The sequence below is a fragment of the Mandrillus leucophaeus genome, unplaced genomic scaffold (genome assembly GCF_000951045.1).
Source record: "Mandrillus leucophaeus isolate KB7577 unplaced genomic scaffold, Mleu.le_1.0 Scaffold289, whole genome shotgun sequence".
In the NCBI taxonomy this organism is placed as follows: domain Eukaryota; kingdom Metazoa; phylum Chordata; class Mammalia; order Primates; family Cercopithecidae; genus Mandrillus; species Mandrillus leucophaeus.
Genome location: NW_012103020.1, coordinates 2,649,788 through 2,657,297, shown reverse-complemented (window position 1 = coordinate 2,657,297; position 7,510 = coordinate 2,649,788). Strand labels below are relative to the sequence as shown.

The 7,510-nt window shown below is 35.6% G+C and overlaps 1 long non-coding RNA gene across 1 annotated transcript in view; it reads left to right on the top strand.

The window, feature by feature from the left end:
- LOC105543654 overlaps positions 1 to 7,510 on the top strand; it is a 35,837-nt gene that overhangs the window by 2,323 nt on the left and 26,004 nt on the right. The window contains exon 2 of the long non-coding RNA XR_001006653.1: positions 3,348 to 3,443. This is a non-coding gene — a long non-coding RNA (uncharacterized LOC105543654). The remainder of the gene's footprint in view (positions 1 to 3,347; positions 3,444 to 7,510) is intronic.

Below are 7,510 nucleotides of genomic sequence, written 5' to 3'. Positions count from 1 at the left end.
TTTTTGTATTTTAGTAGAGACAGGGTTTTACCGTATTGCCCAGGCTGGTCTTGAACTCCTAAGCTCAGGCAATCTGCCCACCTCGGCCCCCAAAGTGCTGAGATTACAAACATGAGCCACTGCCCCCAACCCATGCATGTGAATTTATGGTAGAAGAATTTATATTCCTTTGGGTATATACCCAGTAATAAAATTTCTGGGTTAAATGGTAACTCTGTTTTAAGTTCTTTGAGAGATCACCAAACTGCTTTCCACAATTGCTGAATTTAGATCACCACAGTGTATACGCCTTCCCTTTTCTCCACAAACGCAGCAGCATCTCTTATTTTTATCTTTTTTTTTTTTTTTTGCTTTTTAGTAATAGCCATTTTGACTGGTGTGAGATAGTATATCATTGTGGTTTTGATTTGCATTTCTCTAATGGTTAGTGATGTTGAGCATTTTTTCACATACTTATTAACCGCATGCATGTCTTCTTTTGAAAAATATCTGTTCATGTTTTTGTACATTTTTTAATGTGGTGGTTTGTTTTTTGCTTGTAAATCTGTTTAAGTTCCTTACAGATTTTGGACAGTTAGACCTTAGTCAGATGCATAGTTTGCAAAATTTTTTCTCATTCTGTGGACTGTACTTTTACTCTGTTGATAGTTTGTTTTGCTATGCAGAAGTTCTTTAGTTTAATCAGGTCCCTTTTTTTTATTTTTATTTTTATTGCAAGTACTTTTGGCATCTTTATCATGAAATCCTTGCTAGGTCCTCTGTCCAGAATGATATTTCTTAGGTGACCTTCAAGGGTTTTTATGCTTTTAAGTTTTACATTTAAGTATTTAATCCATCTTGAGTTGATTTTTGTATATGATGTGAGGAAGGGGTCCAGTTTCAATCTTCCACATATGCCTAGCCAGTTACGCCAGCACCATTTATTGAATAGGAAGGACTTTCCCCATTGCTTGTTTTTGTCAGCTTTGTGAAAGATCAGATGATTGCAGGTGTGCAGCATTATTTCTAGGCTCTCTATTCTATTCCATTGGTGTATGTGTCTGTTTTTGTACCAGTACTGCACTGTTTTGGTTACTGTTTTTTCTTTCTTGATAGTATTCTTTAACATAAAAAAGTTTTAAATAATGATGAAGTCCAATTCATCTGTTTTTGTTGCTGTTGTTTTTGCTGTTGCTTGTGCTTTGGGTATCATATCTAAGAATCCATTGGCAAATTCATTGTCATTAAAATTTACCGGTATGCTTTTGTCTATGAGTTCTATGGTTTTAGTTGTCATTTTTAGGTCACAATCCATTTTGAGTTCATTTTTGTCTATGCTGTGCAGTAGGGGTCCAACTTCATTCTTTTGCCTATGGAGATGCAAAATTTGTTCCGTGACAATTTGTTGAAGAGACTCTTATTTTGTAGATATTTGACAAGTTTCTGTATACAAGAAAACATCATCTATGGATAGATGTATATAGAATCACAACTGATATATATGTGTCGATCTTGTACCTGCAACTTGGCTAAATTTCTTTATTAGCTTTTCTACTTTTTTATATCAAAATCTTTATGTTTTTTTATAGTTACCATATTTTACAAATTACTTTGCTTATCATATTTTTCTTGTGTCACAATTTTCTTCTCTGGGTTTATTTTTTTTCTTGAGAGAATTTTTTTTGTTTTTTGTTTTTTTTTTGGACACAAAGTCTCTCTCTGTCACCCACACTGGAGTATGGTGGCACAATCTCTGCAACCTCTGCCACCCGAGTTCAAGCGATTCATTTGTGTCAGCCTCCCGAGTAACTGGGATTACAGGTGCTTGCCACTACACTTGGCTAATTTTTGTAATTTTAGTAGAGATGGGATTTCACCATCTTAGCCAGGCTGGTCTTGAACTCCTGACCTCGTGATTCACCTGATTCGACCTCCCAAAGTGCTGGGATTACAGGCATGAGCCACTGCACCCAGCCAAGAGAATTCTTTAATTTTTTTTTTGAACAATAGCTTGGAATGAATTTCTACTTAACCAGTTAGTTTCTCTCAATACATTGAAAAATATATCTAAATTATTGTCTAACATTTACTGTTAATAATAGAAAGAATTCTATTGGTTTAATTAGAATACCTTTTCAATTAACCTATATTCTCTCTGGTGACTTTGTAAGATCCTCTATGTTCTGTAATTTTAGTATAAAGTACATAGATTTGGATTTACTTATTCTGTTTGATCCTTAGCTCTTTTGTTTTTCAAAAGTGAAAGAACTTTTAAATATCTTTTCCAGTAATGCTTTTCATCATTTTCTCCATTTTATCTTCTGGAAACATTACCTAGACCAGCGGTCAACAAATTTTTCCTGCAAAGGGCCAAATAGATATTTTAGGCACTGCAGGCCATATAATTTCTGTTACAACTACTCAAGTCTGCCACTGTAGCAAATAGCACACATCGATGATGTGTAAATGAATGGACCTGACTTTGTTCCAATAAAATTTTATTTACAAAAAATAGGCTGTGGGCTGGATTTAGCCTGTAGGCTATAGTCTGCTGACCCTTAACTTAGACAAATACTTGTATCTTTTCATTTAACCTCCATGCTTACTTTTTACATATTTACATTTTTCTTCTCTTTATCTTGCTGTGACATATTCTGAGTGAATTATTCAAAGCAAGTATCCAACATCACTAATTATCTCTATGACTGTGTCCAGTCTAGAAATCTCATCCAGTAGACTTTTTAATTTCAATGACTACTTCTTCATTTCCAGTATTTCTCTTTGTAGCTCATCTCTGTCTTTTAATACATTGGTTGCTCCTTGTTAAATGTAACTTTTAGGCCAGGCACAGTGGCTCACACCTGTAATCCCAGCAGTTTGTGAGGCCAAGGTGGGCAGATCACTTGAGGTCAGGAGTTCAAGACCAGCCTGGCCAACATGGTGAAACCCCATCTCTACTAAAAATACAAAAAAATCAGCTGGGTAGCAAACCACCATAGCACATGTAGACCTATGGTAGTCCCTGAACTCCCAGACATACTCACCAGGAATTTAACTTCATCTTGTAGTTGGAGGAAATGAGAAGTGCTGGAAGCTTTCTCTCATCGTGTAATAAGGTAAGCTTTTATTGAGAGCTGAGGAAGAAGAAGCTTTATGTATTGGCCTCATGCATCCTAAATGAAAATTCTGTTAAACTGAACTGGAGTGGGCAAGAGAGAGGAAATGGATTGTGATTCAAATGCCACACATTCGCACACTATTCTGTTGTAGTATGTTTTATTGAATAAATGTTTCTTCCTTTGCTATATACTTATAGAACTATTCCAAGACTTTAGGTGGTTGCTTGTTTCTTTTCCTCTTTTCAATAGTTTTCATCAGCTTTTCATGTTTCACTGGGGAGTGCATCCTCAGAGGTCATCACACTATCTTCTTGGAATTGGATCTCTTGAATTTCAGTTTTAGAGGTAAGATAATTTAATGATGGAAGAAGGGGCTTCAAGATGAATGACTAGAGGCATCTGATACTTGCCTCCTGTATGAAGAGGAAGCAAAAGAGTTAGTAGATAGTCACACTTCAAATAGATTCCCTAAGAGAAAACACTGGAATTCAACGCCGAAGTGACAGGAAACACGTAACACAAGGAAGGAGAGAGAAGTGAGTCAGCCTGCTCGGCTGGAACTGGCTAGAATCTCAGAGAGGCTGCCTAATATGAGGAAAGGGTAAGTGATTGACTCCCTGTGGTCCACATATATCAAAATATGCCTACAACATAAAGTAGAACATTTTCAGATAAGCAATCTATGAATGTACCTCAGAAAACTACAAAAGCAGGGTAAGCCCAAACCAAAAATAGTAGAACAACTACTAAAAATTAGAGCAAAACTAAAGGATGTATACATTTAAAAAATTTTAAATATCAATGAAACAAAAATTTGGTTTTTTGAAAAGATAAGCAAAATCAATGAACCACTAGATAGTCTAACCAAAAAAAAGAAGAAGATGATTCAGTTAAATAATATCAGTAGTGAAAAAAGTCATAACAACTGATAGCACAGAAATGCAAAAGATTATCAGAGATTATTACTGACAATTGTACACTAACAAACTGAAAATGGATAAATATCTGGACATATACAATCGACCAAGAGATTGAATTAAAAAGAAATAGAAAACATGAATAGACAATAACAAGTAATAAGATTGAATCAGTAATAAAAAGCCTCTCAACAAAGAAAAGTCCAAGACTAGATGGCTTTGCTGCCAATTCTAACGAATTTTCAAAGAAGAACTTTCACCAATTCTCCTAAACTATTCCATAAAATTGAAGAGGAAGGATTTCTCTCTAACTCATATTATGAGGTCAGCATTAGTCTAACACCAACAGACAAGCATGCAACAAAAAAGAAAACTAAAGGCCAGTATCCCTGATGAACATAGATACAAATATCCTCAACCAAATACAACAGCAATCCAAGATAATGTACCACGACCAAGTGGGATTTATGTCAGCAATGCAAAGATGGTTCAACATATGCAAATAAATAAGTGCTGTACATCACATCAACAGAATGAAGGACAAAAACCACATGCCTCTCAATAGATGCAGATAAATTATTTTATGAAATTCAGCATCCCTTAATGGAAAAAAATTATCAAAAAAGTAGGCATAGAACAAACATACTCAACTTAGTAAAGGCATATACGACTATCCCATAGCTAAAATTATACTGAATTTGGAAAAGCTGAAAGCCTTTCCTCTAAGAATTGGAACAAGACAGGGAGGTCCACTTTCATCACTCATATTCAATATAGTATTGGAAATTCTAGCCAGAGAAATCAGGCAAGAGAAAGAAATAAAAGACATCCAAATTAGAAAAGAGGAAGTCAAATTGTCCCTCTTTGCAGACAATATGATCTTATATGTAGAAAAACCTGAAGAATCCACCTAAAGAACTATTAGAACTGATAAACAAATTCAGTGAAGTTGCAGGAGACAAAATCAACATGCAAAAAATCAGTAGTGTTTCTATACACCAATAATGAATTAGCAGAGAAAGAAATTAAGAAGACAATCCCATTTACAACAGCTATTTAAAAAACTAAAAAGAAATTAAGAAGACAATCCTATTTACAATACCTGTTAAAAAATCTAGAAATAAATATTGAACCAAAGCAGTAAAAAACCTAGACAAGGAAAACTACAAAACACGGATGAAAGAAACTGAGGAGGACACCAACAAATGGAAAGGCATTCCATGTCCATGGATCAGAAGAATTAATATAATTAAAATTACCCTACTACTCAAACAACTATATGAATTCAATCCAATATTTATTAAAATATTAATATTATTTTACACAGAAGTAGAAGAAATAGCCCTAAAATTTGTATGGAAGAAAACAGAGCACAAATAGCCAAATCAATACTGAGCAAAAAGAGCAAAGCTGAGGGAATCACACTACTTGATTTCAAAATATAGTATAGTAATAAAAACGCATGATATTGGTATAAAAACAAACACATAAACCAATGGAACAGAATAGAGAATCCAGAAATTCACCCACATATTTAGACAACTTATTTTTGACAAAGGAAACAAGAACATACATTGGGGAAAGGACATCCTTTTTAACAAAGGGTGCTGAGAAAATTAAAACTCCACAGCTGGGCACAGTGGCTTACACCTGTAATCGCCGCACTTTGGGAGGTCAAGGCAGGTGGATCACAAGGTAAAGAGATCAAGACCATCCTGACCAACATGGTGAACCCCAACTCTACTAAAATACAAAAATTAGCTGAGCATGGTGGTGCACACCTGTAGTCCCAGCTACTGCGGAGGCTGAAGCAGGAGAATCACTGGAACCTGGGAGGTGGAGGTTGCAGTAAGCCAAGATCATGCCACTGCACTCCAGGCTGGAGACAGAGCCAGACTCTGTCTCAAAAAAAAAAAAAAAATTGAAAACAAAAAATAAATTCCACATGCAGAAGAATAAAACTGGACTCCTGTCTCTCACCATATACAAAATCAAAACAAGATGGATTTAAAATTTAAATGTAAGATCTGAAACTGTAAAACCACCAGAAGAAAACATAGAGGCCAGGCGCAGTGGCTCATGCTTGCAATCCCAGCACTTTGGGAGACTGAGGCAGGTGGATAACTTGGGGTTGGGTGTTTGAGACTAGCCTAACCAACATAGAGAAACCCCATCTCTGCTAAAAATACAAAATTAGCTGGACATGGTGGCATATGCCTGTAATCCCACCTACTTGGGAGGCTGAGGCAGGAGAATCGCTTTAACCCAGGAGGTGGAGGTTGCAGTGAGCCGAGATTGTGCCATTGCACTCCAGGCTGGGCAACAAGAGCAAAACTCCATCTCAAAAAACAAACAAACAAAAAAGAAAACATAGAAGAGATACCTCAGGACATTAGTCGAAGCATAGATTTTATGGTTAAGACCTCAAAAAGCACAGTCAACAAAACCAAAAATAAATAGGACCATATTAATCTACGAAGCTTCTCCACAGCAAAGGAAGCAATCAACAGAACGTAGAGACAACATGTTGAATGGGAGAAAATATGTGCAAGCTCTTTATCAGACAAGGTACTAACATCCACAATATACAAGGAACTCAAACAACTCAACAGTAAAGAAACAAATAATCTCATTAAAAAGTGGGCAAAGGACATGAATAGCTATTTCTCAAGAGAAGGCCTACAAAATGCTGACAGGTGTATAAAAGCATCCTCAACATTAGTAATCATCAGGAAAATGCAAATCAGAACCACAAAGGCAAAAAAATAACAAATGTTGGCAAGGATGAAGAGCAAGGGGAATGCTTATACAGTGTTAGAGGGAGTGTAAATTAGTACAGCCACTCTTAAAAACAGCATAGAGATTTCTCAAAAAACTAAAAACAGAATTACTGTATGATTCACCAATACCACTACTGGGTACTTATCCAATGTAAGTAAATCATTACATAAAAGCAATACCTGTACTCCCATGTTTATTGCAGCATTATTCACAATAGCAAAGATATGGAAACAGATGGAAACAACCTAAGTGTCTATCAATAGACAAATGGATAAAGAAAATGTGGTATATGCACATATTAGAATGCTACTTGTCCATAAAAACATGAATAAAATCATGTAATTTGCAGCAACATGGATGGAACTGGAGGTCATTAGGTTAAGTGAAATAGACCAGGCACAGCAAGACCAATATTGCATGCTCTTACTCATATATGGAAGTTAAAGTATTTGATCTCATGGAGTTAGGGAGTAGAATGATAGCTACTAGAGGCTGGGAAGGGTGTGTGGGTTGGAGGAAGGAGGATGAAGAGAAGTTGGTTAATGGGTACAAACACACAGATAGAAGTAAGTTCTAGTGTTTGATAGCAGAGTAGGGTGACTATAGTTAATAATGTATTGTTTCTTTCTTTCTTTCTTTCTTTCTTTCTTTCTTTCTTTCTTTCTTTCTTTCTTTCTTTCTTTCTTTCTTTCTTTCTTTCTTTCTTTCTTTCTT